Genomic DNA, 20,859 nt, shown 5'->3' on the forward strand with positions numbered 1-20,859 from the left:
GTAAATTTTAGATATACGATTTATTTTTTTTTATCTAGACTGACTATTTTACCCCAATGTATTTAAGAAGAATCAATTTTAAAAAATTGACAATTTAATAGTATATTTGTTAAAAAATATCTCGACAACTTGACATTTCAATAAAAAAAAAAAAAGCAAAAGTAAATTTTTTTAGACATTTTTAATTTTCTTTTATTTAATTGATAGTCTATCTAGAATCAAGGCAGCAGACATTTTAGACTGACATAATAATTATTATTGAATCAAAGAACGCTTCAGAATGTACTATATATACATAATATATAGATATATGTATGAAGAATGAAAAGACACCACTTTGATGTGTCTTTGGCCATTTAAAAAATCCGACGCAATAATCCAGGCAATTTTATTTTCTGAGCCAGCACTGTCTGCTCTCGTTCTCTAGCTCACTCGGTCTACAGAAAAAAAATTACGTTGTTTTATCCTTTCGTACTCTGACGCTATGATGAATTAATTAAATCTTTGTCAAGCTGATTTTTCAGTACGGCAAGAGCGGCATACTATACGCAGCACACATAACGTTCAGTATGATGTCGGTCTGCCGTCGTTCTCATGAAGTCTCACATCACAAAACCCGCACTACTATCGGAGAAATTTTACATTTCCTCTGTAAAATTGAAAAACAGCCCTTTCGCTCGCGTTTTAATAACGACAGCTGTCTACCGTCGACATTATAAAGGGCTTACGTCACAACTAAACGTTTTTAAATATATAATATAGATTAAATATTAATAACTAATCTCCTCAATTCAACCCAACTTTTTTTATATTTTTCATTACTATTTTTATTATTATTATTTCTAGAGGAAAATGGAGCAGAACAAGGCCGTTATAAAAATAATGCAAATATATGGATTTAAATAAAAACTGAATTACTTTGTTTTAACTCAAATCTTAAGCCAATAATTCATGCTTTCATTACCATAAAAAAATTATTCTTATTACCTCGGTAAGATAAAGTACTCGAAAAAATCGAAAAAAAATTTTTAATACTTCTAAAAAAATTTAATGAATACCCGGGTCAAAAATAAAACTTGATTTAGACTTGGTTTACCAAGTCGAAATTTGGAACCGTTTTTCACAAGACAAACTCGACTTTTTTTTACGGAGATATGAAATACATTGAGTTTTCGCCTTGGTTTAGAGTTAACTGGCTTACTTAGTCACGACTTAAGACGAAAAAGTTGAAATCAAGTCAAAATTGACTTGGTTTAGACTTATTCGACTTAAAATACAAGGCGTAAAAGTCTAAATCAAGTCGAAACTGACTTGATTTAGACTTATTCGACTTAAATTATAAGGCGAAAAAGTCAAAACTAAGGTGAAACAATTTTTATATATTAAGGCAAAAGTGAGACGAATAAATAACTTTTTTACGACTTGATTCAGCAAGTCAAAAGTAAGTTGAATGACTATCGTGCTCGAAGTAAAGACGAATAAGTTCAAACTAAGATAAAAAAATACAAATAAGTTAAAAGAAGTTGAAACTAAGATGAAAAAAGTTGAAAAATATTTGATTTAAGTCGAAAATGTCGAGATCTTTTCGAAAAATCGTCGGCAAATCGATAACTTCAAAAGAAAACGTGAAGCGAACCTGAATCAAGTTTTATTTTTGACCCGGGTAAAAATAATTTACTCATCATTGGACTTTTAAATATTTTCAATCCAAAAATATTCCCATTAAAAGATTCATGTATTTATTATAATTAAATGTGTTTTGTGAATTCAGATATTTTACAAAGAATACGAAAGAAAACTTGGAAATTCGTTTCATGCGCAAGCTACCGGGAAGTAGAGTCACGTTTTGCATGACGATGCTATTGTCCGTCGTATGTCAATCATCCTGATAAGTAAGTGAGTTGCATCTGATCGTAAAGTACATCTCGCGCGAGCTGCATTTCATATTACATCAAACGAAAACTCAACAACAAATTCACATTACAATGACAATAACAATAAAATGAACAGGACACAGAATAAGTGACCTTTTGGTGATGACATGGATGATGGAATTATTTTAAAGTAGCAGTTTTCCGTAATACACGGGGCAATAAAAATCCATAGGATGATTCAGCCAATAATAATAATTTCCTTTGTGTGTTAAAGCAGCTCGCGCTAAAGAGACAAAGAGAGCTGAGTATGAAAGAGAGTGAGCTGGAAGAGAAAAGAGACAAGATAGAGAGTGGACTCGCGGACCACGCAAACGTTGAAGATGGTATCGGGTTACGGGCAAACGGAACGTTGTTACATTCAAATTAGAGTGGACGACGGTATGCGTATATATCCAAGCAGAGCGTCGGTTGTTGTCGTTGTCGTTGTCGGTCGTCCTCGTCCTCGTCGTAGCCATCGTCTTGCTCGTCGTCGTCGCAGGGGTACCGTCTCTTATACACTTGGCTTATACGGTCGTATCGTGGGACAGTCGACGCTTGGATCCCAGTATTCAAAGCAGCGGGTGGGAGAAAAAGACTCAAGGAAAAGGAATAAAATGAAAAGATGTTAAGGAATAATAAGAATAAGAATAAGAATAAGAAGGAGTAGAAACTGAATAGAAAGAGAAGTATAAGAAGATGAAGAAAAAAATAGTGAGTATAAAAGAGAGAAAGAAAGAAAGTATCGGACCCGTCATGCGATCTTGTCCTTCCACAACGAGCTCACGTCCTCGCCGGCTCAGTCTCTTCTCTTCCAATGCGGAATTTCAATACACTCGTATATTTAACGAACACTCGGGCGGGATCGCATCTTGTATTGCTCCTTTTTTTTTATCTTTTAAAAACCACGTCCTGGTCTTCTTTTGGATACTTTTTTATCTTTTTTATTATTTAACTTTATTTTTGGTTTTTTATTTTATTTTTTTTCCCCCCAGGCGTATTTCTTCCTTTTACATTTCCACGACCGCGAGAAACGAACCGGGAACCAGGACGGGTCCGACTGGAATCGGGAATTTATCGTTCCTCGAACTTAAAGAGAGTCCTGAGGAGGATCCTCTTCACTTGTGGTGTATACATATATATATATAGATATATATAAGTCTGAGAGAGAACCGATTTCTCGTTGGTCGTTGGTCCTTTTGGTTTTATTTTTATTATTTAAGGTCTTGTTCTTGTTATTCTTGTTGCGTAGCTGCCGCCACATTGATGGTGCCCCGCTGACGCGGCGCCGATCACCCACCGGTTCTATCTACTGCCAAATCTGTCCCACACAGTTTAATTTCTTTTCTACTCGTATTACTGCTCATGCCAATCGTATTTGTTTTGATTGATTCAATAAATTAGTTTACGAAACCATATTAATTTTAAATTAAACCACCTAGTCGTTAATTTTATTTATTTATTCGGGGTTCATTTTAATTATTTTTCTTCTCGTAAGTTTAGAGTCTCAAGTCTAATTATTTATGATTGACGCAGAAGTTTATTTGCTGATTCGTCTGGCATAAGTTGTGCACTAGGATAATCCTGTCTAAGACGGAAACTAATCAGACGCCGGACGTCATTTACCAGTAGACTCTACAGTGCGTAGTCCGGGTGCATAGACCTGGACGAACGACCTTGTCGATTAGTGACATTCTACACGCGTCTTACTATTCGCGGAAACTCTTGTGTGACCGCACGTATGGTATCTTCGCGACGCAACAACAATGAGATACTCAATTGCCCGAAGTACGCGACGAGAATTTTTTTTTGTACACTAATCTATTGCATCGGTGTAGACAGTCTCTCTTTTTATTTTTATAAATAGAATCTGATATAATTGATTCTAAATTTAACTATAAAGCTTTTCTCGCTTTGAATACAAATCTGTTTGAGAGACCGGGGCAAAATGGGGTCTTTAACAAACTATAAATACATATATTCAAGTTTAATTACTTTTTGACATTTAAAATTAAAAAAAAATCGATTTTAATTCTAGGTCAAAATTTAGAACTCCGAAAATCAAAAATTCAATTAATTTGAATTTTAAAGTGAATTTAGAAAAATTTTATTTTACTTCTGTAATAAATAAGTGTACGATTATCAAATTGTCAAAAGTGTTTACATGTCCCGATGTACTTAGAGTGTGACTCGACATCAATAACAAGAATAACAATAAGAGAGCTAAAATTTCTTGGTAAAAATAGTCGAGCGCCAGATATTTTTGGATGTATGTTGAAAAATAGTTATTGTCGGAATCGGTAAATTTATGTATTCGTTAGTGCGAGGAAGGGTGCGATTGTACGAGGATGAAGATGAGGATGAGGATAGTTTGGGGTCGGGGTCGGGGTTCCTGGTGATGGAGGTGGAGGTGGTGGATGAGGAAGGTTTGTGGTTGAAGGAAGAGGGCTCGCTTGGAAAGCAAAGAAGCGGAACTGCGGCGAAGGAAGAGTGACGCCCCTCGAGTAAAGTACGACTCTGTTTACCCGCGAGCTAATGGCCGCCGGATCGAGCTTGGTCCAGCGTGTAACTCGAATGACTCTTCTAACCCTCCGGAGGTACTGCCAGGGGAATCAATACCGTTCAGAACAAAGGAAACAGAGCTAAGTCGAGTACTCTATTCTTTTTTTTTTTCTTAATAAATATCACAATTTATTATTATTATTATAAAATATTAAATTTTATTTTTAATATTTATTTATTTTAAATGTTTCTCCTGACATATTTATAAGTCTCAGTACGTGGCTTTTGCCTTCATACGCTGATTTGTCGGGTAATAAATTGAAATTAAAGTTGATTTGTTGAAAATAATATTTTTCAGTATGAAAATATTTTATTTCTCATGTTTGTTTTTTTTTTCAAGTTCGATATTAAATAATTTTGTATCTTGTCAGTATTATTAAATTAATACAAATTAAATCAACGTGAAAAAATGTCAAGAATACAAAAAAAAAATAATAATAAAATGGAAAATATTGTAATTTAAAATAGACTTTGGTGATCACAACGACTCTTGAAGAAGTATTACTGTCGCGTGAGGAGATGCATCACGATAAGAATGATACGTGTCTCATTTTCGTCATTGACTTTATCAAAATGCACGACGACTCGTAGCTGTACGCAACAGCAGTATACGCGACTCTTGATTATTCTCTTCAGCGACAGTACCAGCCACAACAACAAAAATAGTAGTAGTAGTAGTGGCACTACCAGTGATATCGTATAGTAAAACCTACAGAAGTTAAGTAGCAGTGTGCGAGACACCCTTTTGACGCCGTCTGACATTCTCGAGGATCTCAGTTTCAATCTTTTTACACACACTGACCGTCGTAACGCCTAATCGACGAGAGCCCCTGCTAATCTGATTGAAATAAAAACCCATGGTGGTCCTCATTTGCATTTAACTTTCCTCAAATGATAATAAATAAAATTGTATAATAAAAAATTATATATATACATTTCTCCTAATTAACCGTACCAATAAATTTTTTATTCGATTCCGTTGGGTCCCATATTTTAAATTCATTAAAATTATAATAACTAATTATTTAAATCATAGTTTTTTTTAACTAAGCGCTAAATTGCTTTCAAATGATATGAACTTTTTGTAAGAATTAAGAAAAAGATTTAAATAAATGAAGACAATTAAAAAAAAAGTTGAAATATATGATGTATATCGAAGTTAAAGGGCCCTGGTGATTTTTATGTGAACAAAATATACGGGGCAGCGAGGACACGATAGTGGCAGGGACAAAATGAAAAAGATGCACACACACACACACACAAAGTCGCGAATGAATCAAAGGTACAGTTCTGTAGTAAGGTAAGTTAAAGTATAAGGTATAAGCTATAAGGTAAAGAGGTAAAGGAAAAATAAGACGACGATGAAAAGCCTCGAGAGCGAAGGATCGGATATAATGGCACAAAAGCCTCTTTGAATCTCCAGGACGTGCCGCCTGCCCGCGCTATCGTCGATCTGCTGCATCGTATGCAAATCTTTCTCCTTATAAATACATCAGCCTCCTTAGATCTTTAGGTGCCTAACTCCTCTTGTCCCTTCCACGCACCGCAGATACTGTCACGCACGCACACCGCTCAAGTTCTTCTCTGACTCGGACAAATAAAAATAAGAAATCCTAAATAAATAAGTAAAAAAAGTGGCAATCGGCAGATCCACTGTACCGACCAACCGACCGACGTAACATGCTTTGTAGAAAGTGACACACACTCATGCACACACTCACACACACTTATTTAAACATGATACATATGTTGGTTTAAAAAAAAAAGCAAAGAACGGAAAGACTCGAGAGATGCACAAGTGCATCTTCTTTTCCCCGCCGCTCTACTATGGCAATTAAGACTCGGCTAATTAACGGATAATTAACGAGTGACACTGCGGAAAGGAGACGTTGGAGAATACAACCAGGCGAGCCCTTTTTAAAACAGCTCAGCCGCTTATGCCGATCAGCCGCTGATGATTATCCGCATCTCTTCTTCTTCAGTCCTGAATAAAACGGCATCAAGCGTCTCTCTCGTACCTCTGTGTCGTTTACCCGACCGGGTAACCGATCACTCGATTGGCTCACTCTTGTTGCCTTACTCCACTATATATACCAAAACTTTCCTCTCGTATCTCAGCGCACCGCCTTCTTAAGCTCTTACGATTCAACCCCCTACCGCGGACGCATTGTTAATTGTTTGATCGACAAGATTACGCCGCGTCTTACATGTCCAGGTTACATCCCCAGCCTGATCATCACTTCCTTTTTACGAAGCCGCTATCAGCTGCGCTGCTTCCTACTTACTCCATCACACACAAAATAAAAAAATAAATAATAATAATAAATAAAGCAGGCCCTACTAATAAACCATTGTGTTTTTAAATCAGAAGACACTTGGACGGAAACATAATTAATTGGCAAGCTGAATAAATTTTATAAACAGAATAAATATATGTGGGTATAGATAAAGTCCGGTGATGTAGTGACTCTATACAAAAGCGTACAGTCAATTAAGTGGAGTGGCATTTGCTGCACCTCACTCATTAAGATATTTCCTAAGCCCACTATTTATTTATCCTCATTTTATTCCCTTATCTTAGCTTACGACAGCATTCACTCAACAATCAGACCAGTGCCTTCGTGTTGTCAATCACACACTTTTTTTACGCTTACACCCGCCTCCCTTCTATGAGCCTCATTCACTCACCCTTGATGCCTCGTCTCTTATTCTTTCACTCTTTACTCTTTATTTAAACTTTTTTGTCCCGTGACATTCGCCTCCTCGGCCAACCAGCAGACAGGGTAGATCGTATCTACCACATCTAATCACCGAGTAATTGATACGGATAAAGATATCCCACTTGTCGTGTCTCTTATTCTTAAAGCCTTCATGTTACTTACAATCTCCGGAATTTAATTATATCATTATGATTATTATTAGCATCATAATAATAATTATTAAGGAAGTATAAAAAGATAATGACGAAGAGAGAAGTGAAAAGTATCTGATGAGTAAATTTAATACTTCAAGACAGTGAAAAGTTTAACAGCGCTAAAGTTTCTGATCGAACATGACGGCGGCGCTGAGAAAGTAAAGAGGAGCAACTGATGGTCAGCCTGAGGGAGTTTCCTCAAAATTCAAGACTCCATGAGCTGGCACGTGTTTTGTTGTCATGAAAACTCTTCACCTTGGTGAGTTATCAACTGAACAGCTAACCCCCGAGTCAGTGCTTTCGTCTACAGCGTCACATTTCTCGAGTTTTGAGAGAAAGTTTAAAGTAGCTAACTAACTATACACAACTTACGGCACCTGAGCAGCGTAGATGAAGGAATGGTGAACCTGGGAGGGGTCGCTGGTATATAGATAGAGTAGACTTGGGAAGTAGCGTCGAGACGCCGTAACTTCTGCCACCCCTGAGCCTGACGCCACCCAGAGGACCCAGTGTATGTACCAGTAGTTAGGGGTATGCACGTAAGTTTGCTCGCGGCGACACGCCACTTCGAAGACGATGGTTTACCCTACACTTCACCCCTTTCGTCGAGGAGCCACCAGTGTCCTATCATATCCCATCTTATCCTATCATATCATATCATATCGTATCCTAGCGTGTCATACCTCCCCGTATCTCGTTCGTTCGTTCGTTCCACTTTTGCTCCCTAACCAAACTCCGAACATCCAACAGTAGATCCTAGAGCTACTGGCAAACCCATTCTCCTTCCGGCGTTTCGCCAAGTCACGAGTTATCACTGCCTTGCAGGAATTACTGCAAATTGGCTTGAGATTCTTAAATTTTTTTACTCTTTTATTTTTCAAGCAAAAGAAAAAATTTCTTGAGATTTTTTTTCGTTATTTTATTATCCAATAAATTGAAGGTGGAAATATCTTTATAGATGATAATGTTTACGTGTTTTAGTGAATCCTGTCGTGTGGTCAGACATATTTCGATTCGTAAATAAAGTTGGCAAGGGCCAAACTGCGATGGTGCACGCCCACGTAACTTTCATAATGGCGCAACGATTCCGGGCAAAGACTACAGCCACGAGGAGTAGTTGTTGGTAGTGGATACTACTAAGGAGGGTAAGAAGAGAAAGAGATATTGCGGAACAGCATAATGATTGCGTGTTTCGGAGCAATGAGCTAGGTAGTAGGTAGGTTGGTAAAGTCTTCTCTTACAGCGATACTTAGCCACGCACAGCTAAACGAACTCGCGTATCGCAAGCCAACCTCGATGCCCGTTGCGGATCCTTGCCGGGGGTGTTGAAGAATAAAGTGGGAAAACGGTGCCGAGCATGGTACCGGCACAATCCTCATCGCCTGAGGGTTAACCTCCTGCTGCAACAAACTTTATTAACGATAGCAAACGCCGAGCACGGTGGACATCACGCTATGCTCAAGCCTCTGAAACTCATGCCTACAGTAAACTTTACTTGTATTGTCAGTTTCAACAGATTACGTATATATTTAAGTATATGAGAATTTCATTGCCTGTGATTTTTTGTTCCATTTAGATAAATAATTAAGTACTTCAAATGATAAAAAAAATATGAGACAATAATTTTGCGTGAGAGTCAATTGCTTTAATAAGTATATTCGAAGTAGGTATATACAAAGGTATCTGATGTTTCTTAATGAACTACCTAGCTGAGGAATTAATCGCGACTGTTGAAACTACTCTCGAACGACACGCAGATAAGATCGGAAGTGATCACTACATTCCAGCTCGAAAGGCGACGCCTCTCGACTCTACTCCACTTGTCCGGGTGTCTTTCAGGTAGACGTGAATTGGGTGGTGTAAAAAGGAGAGCAGGATAATGTCTACTCGGAGTGAGAGAGTGAAAGTATAAGAGCAAGTATGAGAAAGAAGGTGGGCGAATTTCGCACGCAGTCGGGTACATCTAGTAGAAGTACACTTAACTATGCCAGACTGCCGGCTACACGGTTATATATAGGGGTTGGACTAGGTCTGACTATGCGAGGCACGCGAAGGAGCCGCTTGTAAATTCTCCACGAAATGAGAGTGTCACCGCTCGCTCTCCTCGGCTCTAATTCCAACGACCGTCGCCTCGTTCCTAACTACCTCTTGTGTTGGAGTCTCTTATATATATGGTATATTCTAATTTTTATTTTAAAATTTCTTTTAATATTCAGTCAAATGCTTGACCTGATTTAAGAGCTTACCCAAATTATGTTATGAATAAAAATTTATTGGAACAAAAATTTCTCAATTTTCGGCATTTGATTTTATTTTATTTGACCAATTTTTTTTTTTTTTAATGCTAATAAACAATAAATCTAAAAATAAACAATTTTAACGAGAAATAGCAGTCGAGATTGGAGAAAACATTTTAAATTTGAATTTTGTCGAAATAGGTGAATTGTAAGTTGGTCTCAGCTTTTATATATGTAAGTATATAATATATAGATATGAAGATGGAGAGATTCAGTAGATGTTATAGTAGAGAGAAGACGCTCTTTTGCAATTTCAGCACATATCCTACTCGCGATTCAGTATTCCGACGACTAGAGGCGGGCGAGTGGAACGAGCAAACAAGTTTCTCAAACCTATTTCCCTAACTCTTGCCTAGTCCTCTCGGAGGAGTCATGGATCACCGGGTTGCCGACACGTGCTGGCATAGTACTGTTTCAATATATATATATACCTCGGGATTCGTGATTGTGTGAGAAGAGAGATAGAACGCGTGCTGGGGATGAGGAGAATTTGAGAACAAGAGCGAGTGAGAAAGAGAAAGATTCATCGGGGTTAATGCTCATGTCGAGAAACAGAACGAGAACGTTGCGACGCATAATTGTGAATCAACACGCGGCGTATGCAAGCGACTTGATAACACACTGTGATGAATGTTCTTGCGTGACAGTGTCAAACTATTTATTCTTTTTTTTTATTTTATGTTTTTTAGTTTATATACTTATATACAGGCACACACTTTCACCGAATTATCTGCTGATAAATAAAATTACTAGGTGACTAAGTATTAGGAGTTGTCAAATTATTTAGTTAACGTCAACTGATACACGTTAACTGTTTTTAATCTTGTCTCTTTTTAAAACACCGAGTTTTTTATCCTTTTAATCAGCTTACATTAATATTATAATTAAAAAGTAAATAATGTTTCAAATAAAATAAATCTTTAATTAAAATTTTAAAAAATATCAAGGAAAATATCCATTTAATCTCCTTAAGATAAAATCCCATAAACAAGGATAATTTAAACTCAATATCAAAACTCCTTATCTCCACAACTGAATAAAACTTTTACGCTACCAAGGAAAAACCAACTAAAGTCAACGTTCATATAAGCTCGCAAATCGAATGTGGTTTTCCAATTTCTAAAGCAGCCTGTATACATATTTCAATTGACGGTTTATTAATTTAATTATTGTTATAAAAAATAACAGTCATAAAACTGTCAACAATTCTGACATAATCCTTCACTTCACATGGACCAAAATAACCTCTATACAGCAAATGAATAAATTAAATTACCCAAATGAATTCGCGGTACGATGATTAGGATTGCAAAACCATTACGAGTGTATATATGTATATATATGTATATCAGCATGGAAAATGCGCATTCAAGATACAGAGTATGAACATCCAATAGCACTTTGCTCGCAAATGGATTCGCCCGGACTTGGTGTGTTAGGTAGCTCAGCTCCAAATCAAATTCATCTCTCGCGACGATCCATTATTGAGGGCTTTCTCGGTCTCTGGTATTGCTATATAGTAATGTAAGTGAAATAAAGCAAAATAGAGAGAGAGAGAGAGAGAGAGAAAGCGAGTGAGAGTTAGAGTAAGAGATGGAGTAAGAAGTAAAAGGGGTTTTCACGATCGTGTGGCGCCTATACAGAATGTATCTATACACACATATTCAGGTAGCACACGTCCTGACTGGAGATGTGCCATGCATTATGTATAATACATCACGTTATTGGTTCCCTCAGTGATTCCACCCTCGCAGCGCCCCTTATCGTGTACTACCGCGGTACAGCCCGGCCTAGTAAAACATAAGCATCGGGAAACGATAAATAAGGGAAACGTGGGCCGCATGCCACGTTAACATTTTCTCATCTCCCTTATACGCGTCGCATCTTCAAATGCTGGCTGGTGTTGCTGTTGCACGACGCCGTCGTAGTGTTATATTCGCTTGACGAGAATGTTACGTTAAAATATCCAAGGAACCTTGCTCTACGTATTTTCCTTCGTTTTATTTACAATACACACCCTCAAGCATACTCCGTACCTCCTGCTGACTTTACCATACTCGTGTATAGGTTTTTTTGTGGAGGTATGAGTGTGAGTGTACGAGTATGTGTAGATATATGTAGACACCCCGTGATGTTTCGTGTACCTCCGCCAAATTGTTTAGCTTATTTGTATGGATTTACGCGCGGCCCGAATCTACGATTGATTCGCTTGGATTTTACGGGATCAAATGGGCAATAGAAAGTCACGACGTGCTCAGTGACGAATATGTTCGACGTTGGGCCGATGAGTTGATGGATTGAAGCTGGGGACTCGAGGTGGTTACAATAATAGAAAAAATATTGAATTTAAAATGAAAAATTTCAGATTTGAAGTCTGAATATTTTTTAGAAAATTGAAAAAAAAATTAAAATTTTAGATTAATGTTTTTTGAGAATTAAATGATATTTTAATTTTTCTGTAAAATAAATATAATAAATTTGTAGTGTTTGGAATATAAACACGAGAGATTGTTATGTTATCGGCTACAATTGTTTGAAACAGATGTAAAATATAAATTTACCTTTTGAATAAAATAAAATATATGAATGTAGACGTAGTATTAAGAATTGATGGGATTAATGATATAAAATAGTTTTTGCATCACTGAAAATGTATTTCCGTGTACATGTTTATGGTTATATAGGCTATAATATGTATGAAAGAGAGACCATAATTTAAAGCATTCTCTAAATCATGGTTTCTCTTGGGCTCACGGCGTTTGGATGTTTCAATTTCCTTAAGGCAACAATCTGATGATTCCAAGCACGACTAGAGAGTATAACGACAACACGGGAACGCGAAACAGCAAGAATATACGAGAGCGAGTAGGAGAAAAAATTTTTTATACAAAAATAAAAAGTAAAACAGATGTATAAAATGAAACAGCAGAGTTATATGAGGGCATATATAGAAGAGATGAGTGAGGACAAAAGAGATAGGAGGTGGAAGGAGGCAGAGAATAAAAAATGCGAGGTTAATTTTTGTCTGCAGTGAATAGTAGTGTACATGGGTTAAACGATGACGTAACTTTAAAAATATTGCTCGTACTGTTCGTAACTATTCGCATTTATTATTGAATGGGGAATGGAATGAGAACTAACACACATACGAAAAACGACCTGCATCCGCGAAATGATGCTCTCAGTCGAAAAATTGAGTTTAATGACACTGATATGTTTTTTCGAAACCCTGTCCAAATTGTAAGTCTACCAAAATTGGACCTTTCAGCGCATGCGGATTTGCTTTTCTCAGAGATAATCTTTTAAATAAGAAAAATAATTTTTGCATTGTAGAAAAATATTTAAAAATTGTCAACAGAACACTTACATATAAAATAATCCAAAAAGTACCATCCGGTCTTACCTGGAAAAGAAAAATAAATTTATTTTCATTTTATAAAACCACTCAGAAAAGTTTTAGAATAAGTTGTAACCGATGGATCAATTAAAAAGCACTATTGAGTTGCTGTACAGTAACTCAATGTCCAACTAAGAGAGGTAATGTCGTGAAATTATTTTCAAGATCAACTGATATATATTTTAAAAATTTTATTGCAACTTATGTTCAGTGGAAATATCAGTATGACTCCTTTCTCATAGGCTCCCGGGTCAAAAATAAAATTTGATTCAGGCTCACTTCACTTTATTTTCTTTTGAAGTTATCGAATTGCCGACGATTTTTCGATAAGATCTCGACTTTTTCGACTTAAATTCGATTTTTTTCAACTTTTTTCATCTTAGTTTCAACTTATTTCAACTCATTTGTATTTTTTGATCTTAGTTTGAACTTATTCGTCTTTAATTTGAGCACGATAGTCATTCACCTTACTTTTGACTTGCTGAATCAAGTCAAAAAAAAGTTATTTATTCGCCTTACTTCCGCCTTAATATACAAAAATTATTTCACCTTAGTTTTAACTTTTTCGCGTTATAATTCAAGTCGAATAAGTCTAAACCAAGTCAATGTCGACTTGATTTCAACCTTTTTCGTCTTAAATCGTGACTAAGTAAGCCAGTTAAGTCTAAACCAAGGCGAAAACTCAACGTACTTCATATCTCCGTAAAAAAATGTCGAGTTTGTCTTGTGAAAAACGGCTCCAAATTTCGACTTGGTAAACCAAGTCTAAACCAAGTTTTATTTTTGACCCGAGCAATCATAATTTTCTTTAAATTTAAAAAAACATTCATATATTTTCATATCGTAACAAAACAAGTATAAATTTATCTGAATAAAATAAATATTTTATAAAAATATTTTTTTATAAAGTCTTAAATGAGTTTATCATTTAGAAGGAGGATCATTAGTGCAGAGAGTAGACACTTTTAATCTGTGTTATTTATTTTACAAGAAAAAGCGAACCGAAAGCTGGTGAAGCTGGTACTGGTGGGCTCTCGAGTCCAGAGCGAGAGAATGAGAGAGCGTAATTATAGAAGATTGCCGAGAAAAAGGTGGACAAGGGTGTAGAGGACAAGGGAATACTCCTCGGTATAAGGGGCTTAAGGGGGTAAGGGTGCGAAAATAGGACTAGGAATAAAAAAATAAGTTGCTTTTCCAGCAAGCTGAGAGTTTTCGCGCCTGGGAAATACACAACCGTACTTTCCATTAGCGCACCCTTGATTACTTTTTCTCATTTCGGTATCTAAATAAATAAAATATCGGAATAGCACTTTTCACGTGTAAAAATAAACTGCCAGCCAGAGAACAGAGATAGAATACAGTGTTCGGGAAAACCAGAAAGACGTACGAATGTCGTGGAGAAGACTGTCTCAAAGTTTTCCGTCCGTAACCGACAGATAAGGGGGTAATGGCCAAAGCACGAGACGACTTTATTTAATTACAGTATCTGTTATCCTTGTCAAGACAAGATAAAAAAATAAAATTATAAAAAAGACTACTATTGTACAAGCTCGGTAAGAAATTACGTTTTTTATTTTATTTTCATTATATATTTTTATCTCTTATACTTTTTTATTACAAACTTTTGTATCATTTAATGAGTGTCATGTTCTTATTACAGAATTTTATTGCAATTTATTTTCTTATTATAGATTATAAGACATTTCAGAAAACTGGTCAGCCCGTTAAAGTTATTATTGAAAACGGTATCAACTATTTAATTAAATTTGTAAAATAAAGTTTTCGTTTAAATAAGTTATTGCAATTGAGTTCAAATCAATAGTGAATAGGTAAAATAAATCTCATCTATTGTCCTCATTAAGCTTCTAAAGCAGTAGATAAATTTATGAACTAATGTAAATTCAAACGGGTTATCATTTAGTAATTGATAATAAATAAATCATAACAAAGTATGTAATTATTTTTTTTAATTAGCCTAAAAGATGCAGCACATAATAATAATATTAATAAAATAAAAATTTGGGCATGACGAATATAAATGTCTTCCGGTCAGATGAATGTAAAGCTAAATGAATAAATGGTAGCGCTATTTGAGGAAGCAAGATAGCCCGCCCTCAAGATCCACGAGCTCGTTATATCGGTTCGAACGAGCGGCATCCCTTGTTCGATAACGATGCATATTACCATGCGATCGGTTCCTCACTCTCTAAAATTCTCTCTATACTTTTTACTCTCAGGCTCTCCGCTAACGGCCTTTCACCACGTGAACGCCCATACACAAGCCCGAGATCGGCATGCAAAGTGAGCCGGGCGCAAAAGAAGAAAACCGTCTTTATTTTTTATTTCTTACAAGTCTAGTCGTAAATCATAGCACGAGATTCGACACTTTTTTTTGGCACGACCACCCCGCTACCATTCTCGGCCTCTCTTCTTCCTCCCAACCCCCATTACATTGCACGGAGTAAAAATAACCCAGAAGTCGTTCTTCGCCCTAGCTCTTATATTCACGTTCTCTCATTCTTTTATTATATTTTTTATTTTTTTTAACGAGCAGGCCCCCGACGATCAGTGTAGACTCTTAAACACCCCGATTAGCCGGCTGTCACGAACAGCCCACCCTCGTCCCGCCTCATTCTTTTCTTTAATTCATTTTTTTTCCTCGTCCTCTCCTTGTCTACTTTTTTATTTTCTCTTTAACTCCCGCAATCCACCTATCCACTTACTATACCCGCTATCTTTTTCTCTTTTTATCGGACTCAACGTAATTAGGGTGGCATCCCTGCAGTCAGCACCCGCGAGGCTGCCAACCCTCTAGTCTTCGTTTCAAAAAAATAAAATAAAATAAAATAAACCCCTTGGCTTCCCACCCCCCATATCCTTATATACCAATTCACCTCTACTCCGCAGCCTCTCTGCAGCTACACCATCCCCCGGCAACACAGTCTGCTTTGCGTTTTAATGGGATTTAGAACTCGGTAATCTGACTATTATCTTCATAAGGATCCCACTAAATTGCCATCGCATCCTTTCTCAGATGGTTTATTTCAATTTTTTTTTTGAAATTCATCCCAGTATATTTTTTTCTAACTTAATTTCTATAACTTTACCCCCCTCTATACATAAATATTTATTTAAAAATTAAATTATCAAATATCCTGAAGCAATTATCTTAAAGTAACATATTATTTGAAGTGTTGTTAAAAGGATCAAGTAGAAGTAGAGAAGAGTACAAAATACAGGTTGACAAATTCAAAGATTACTCATGGTAGCAAAGTAAAGTGTCGCATTGCGGTACACAAGATCTTATACACGTTTTATGAAGGTCGACGTGGAAAACTTGTATCGGTATAGGTCTTGTAGCTTTGTAGTCTCTGGTAGTCTAGTCTAGAGTAGTCTAGTTTAGAGACAAAGTGGAGAGTAGACGAGTGAAGAAAGCGACACAGAAGAGTAAAATGGGAATAGGATGGAGTGTATAGTGCACAGGTAGGGTTGAGACGTACATGAGGTGTACAGTGTATACGATGATACCGAGGTCTGATTACGTATTTACTACGAGCGAGCTGAACGGAAGAGAGAATTCGCTCGGTTCCGCGGTTCTACGGATGGCTGTGCGACTATTTGAATTATGCATGGATACGGCTTGCCTACAACGTGTATTGTTTGCGCTACCGCAAATCTGATTCTTGAAATCTACCTTGCTATGACGTTATATACCTTATTCCTATACACTATCTATATTTATCTTTTTACGTTACGTCTGACTCGTCAAGATCCCACGCTAACTTGCTCCTGGATACTTATTTATAAACCATTCAATTACATTTTATACAACTCTCATATTTACATCTACAATAACGTTATTTATTTTATTTCAAGTACATTTATTCTTCGACAATTAATTTCATCAACAGAATTTATTTTAAGAAAGATAATCATTTATTTTCGTACTCTCTTAAATTTGAAATAGTGACTATTCACTGTTCACTAGTGAAAAGTATGTCACTAATTCAAATAGTGGTATACTTTTTCCTGGCAATAAGTGACTATTCACTGCTAAATAGTGATTGTCACGTGATTTTCACCAATTTGTTTTTAGAGAGTACTAACTACACGGAAAGATTGGAACCCGACTGGTTACTGTTCTGCAACCGACTCAGTACAGTGCTGGAAAAAAATGCTCGATTGTGGTGCAGCACCACACTGATTACTATGCGGGACCTGACTGAGTTGTGTGTGCATATCACTCAGTCAGGTTCCGCACAGTAATCAGTGTGGTGCTGCACCACAATCGAGCATTTTTTTCCAGCACCGTACTGAGTTGGGTGCAGAACAGTAACCAGCCGGGTTCCAATCTTTCTCTGTAGAGAGTTTCTTGTTCACTTATTTTGAATCCATTAAATTATCATGTTTGTCATAAATTTTATGGCATGAAAATCTAAAAACATGACCGATCAATTTACTTTTTTATTTTTTCAACAATTAATTGATAAAATAAATATTATATGAAGGTAAATAATAACAATAATAGACACGTATGATTTTGATCCTTCTCTATGACAGTCTAGCAAAATATAAGAATCGTCATTCTTAATCTGTCGCGTCTTACTTTTCGTTTGCCTTTCATCCCTGGATGAAACGTTATCATCGTTGGGTTAATGGCGCAAGAGACTCGACGTATTTCATACCCGCCTACCTTTCGTGTCAGGAGGCTCCGGGTTATCCTGGGGTATATGCGCCAAGAGTATCTGGACTTATGACGGAAACAATTTAGCGGCTTTGGGGGATGTCGTGCTGGTGTGTACCTCTCAGTACATTTATATACATATATATATATATATATATATATATGTATGTAATGTATAAATGTGTGTATACGAGAAGAGATACACGATGAGAGTGAGGTGGATGAAGAGAGTGAAGGGGCGAGGACAGCAGGGAGGATTTTGTGTTACCTCCCAGGGTGCTTGCTGCCCGAGTGTATAAGGACAGAGAGTAAGACTGGGTGAGAAGCTGCTGTAGAGGATTCGGTTGAGGTGCAGAGGGAGAGTTAAGCCGCAATAAGTCGAGGGATGAGCGCGAGATGTGGCCGAATCGCATCTCGCATACTGATATCCTTTTCTGTATATAAATACACGGGCTCTTGGTCGCTGTTCTAAAGTACCCAGCCATGAAGAATTCGTCAACACTTTTATATATTATACATTTGTAGTGGTGGTAAAAAATAATAATGGTTGCTTATATTTTTTTTTGTCCGAAATAATAAAAATAAAAAATTTCTCGCACGAGGAAATACGATAGTGGAGTAGAGATGTGATATATATATATGTATGTGAAATAGGAGCAAAAGTAGAAGTAGAAAATAGAAGTAAAAGAGATGGTGGAGTGTCTTGAAAGACAAAGTCGACGGGAGGAAGGAATGTAGATGGACGTATAACGGTAAAATGGTATCTCATGAAAGTCAGAAATTCATCGTCTGCAAGAAAGTGAATCTTGAGGTGAGGGTGTATAGTCATACTCATAGCTGCGTTCTCTTCACGTTCTCATAGACTTACTTGCGATCTTGGGGATTTTATAACTCTTAACATTTCAGAGTTCATTCTCGACAAAGACTTAAACTTTTTCACTATTTTATTCCCATGCCTCAAAGCCCAATGTTTTAATAGAATATTCTCTCTCAATATCTTTAGCTAAATTTTAAATTTTTAATTTAAATCTCATAAATTATAATTTTAATTTTTGAAAATGGAGTAACTAATGACACTAAAAATCGGTGAAAATATTTTTCAGAGTAATGTTTAGTTTTAACAAGTTTAACTGCAACAACAACAAAGACAGTAACAAAGCCTCTAGTATATCAAGAATTTAAACTCTAGAACGTAGAGGTACTTGGACACAGCGTTTTCTCAAGTTGAGCAGTCTCACTTGGACTTTTCGAGTAGTAGATAGGTATATAAGGGCGTCACGGCGAGTGAAGACGGACGTCGCGACGCAACCATAAATCCAGAGCTTACTCGCCGACGGAGAGCGTCCTCTATCCCGGTAGGTATAGTGGCTGTGCCATTTCTCGTCGTCTTTACTCTCGTCGTATCTTCTCTCCCGTAGCGATGCCGACCACGAGAGAGTTAACCCCTGTGTATTTCTCGACATCCTTACTCACCCCTCAGCCCATCATCGCAGTACAGAAGCCCCGCGAAGGACAGCAACTCCGTTGCGGAGGCTAACTCTCGACCCAACGCGACAACTTTGATTATACTACTCGAGACTTTTATGGGACTTAGTCTTAGTCAACTCTTCACTCACTCTCTCTCTGAACCCTCATCCCTCCGTGACCGTAACCTCCCTCCTCAGCCATTTCGCTCCTTCTTCTTCCAGTACACCAGCACTTAAAAACATAAACAGCTGAGTGAAACCTTAGATTTTTCAATTAAGTACGCTTGAAATATTTCCCGCTTTAATTATAGTTATTGCCTCTTTTTCTTTCGTTTAAGAGGGAACTAAAACAAGGACTAAGGACTTTCACGCGAGGGTGAGAACATTTTCTTTATTTCGTTTCATTTTTTTACCACTTTTTTATTTAAACTTTATTAGTCACTTTTCTTCTCCTTTCTCTTCTCCTCCTTCATTTTCTCCTTCAAAAGCTAGACTAATTTCACAGCACGAACTTTACAGTGATGTACTTGCCTCCAGAGTCTCAGTTAGAGGTGTTGTGCTGTTGTATAATATACCTTTTGATGCAGTTTTGGTTTCGTACTCCTCTTGACTTATCCGCGCTGTATATACAGGTACGAGTATGCTAGCTCGCTGGTTTATATGAAAAACGAGAAATATCCGGGCAAATTATAGAGCCACGGGCCTCTCGCCATTATGAAACAAATTAAAAAGTAATTAAAACAACTGGGCGAGCCTTCTCTGTTGAGTACTACGAAAAGTACTAGAGTAGCTGCTGTTGCTGCTCATACTGCTCTCTTTGGATTTTTTTTCTTTTCTGTACTCTCTTTACTTCGGTAGCATAGTTATGCAAGCATCAGTTCTAGCATTCTCATTCCTTTTTTTACTTCACCGTTAAACTATTTGTTAATCACTAAAACTCGTGTTTCCGCGGAAATTCTGGATATATTTTTTGTAAATTAATTATTTACAGAGATGGCTTAGATATTTTTAAAATTATTAATACCAATATTTATCATTTTTTTCTAATTAGTTGTATAGTTAAAAAAAAAATAGTGACTGTGGAATTTAAAAGTTTAATATTGAACTAAATTGAATTTAGCTTTTGATATTAATTTTTAGTGAATTGATGTAAGTGTATAAATATATTGTGAAATGTATGTTTAATTAATTATGTTAAGTTTTTCCGAGAACGTTAAATTTATTTGACTAACAATTACTCGAGCCATCGAGCCAGAAAGTTTAGTCTAAAGAGCTACACCTGTGCTAATTTATGACGCAGGTGTGAATTTAAGATAAACAAAAATTAATCACTCAAATAGCTATGTTTGATGTCGGTTAATAATAATAATAAAATAATAATAATAATAATACTAATAATAATATTAATACTCCCCCCTGAGCATTTAAACAAACAAATAACAATAATAAGTAGAAGAAGAAAAATAATAATACCCCCCCCCCTCCCCCAGCATTTAGACAAATAAATAATAATATCAATAATAATCATAGAGGTTTATTTAGTTGGTTGTGGTTGATCGATAGGAAAACTACTTTTAAAGCATTAAATACCACACGTGTCACTTTATCTATTCAGAGATTTGACACCGT

Source organism: Microplitis mediator, chromosome 10 (assembly GCF_029852145.1).
Source record: "Microplitis mediator isolate UGA2020A chromosome 10, iyMicMedi2.1, whole genome shotgun sequence".
In the NCBI taxonomy this organism is placed as follows: domain Eukaryota; kingdom Metazoa; phylum Arthropoda; class Insecta; order Hymenoptera; family Braconidae; genus Microplitis; species Microplitis mediator.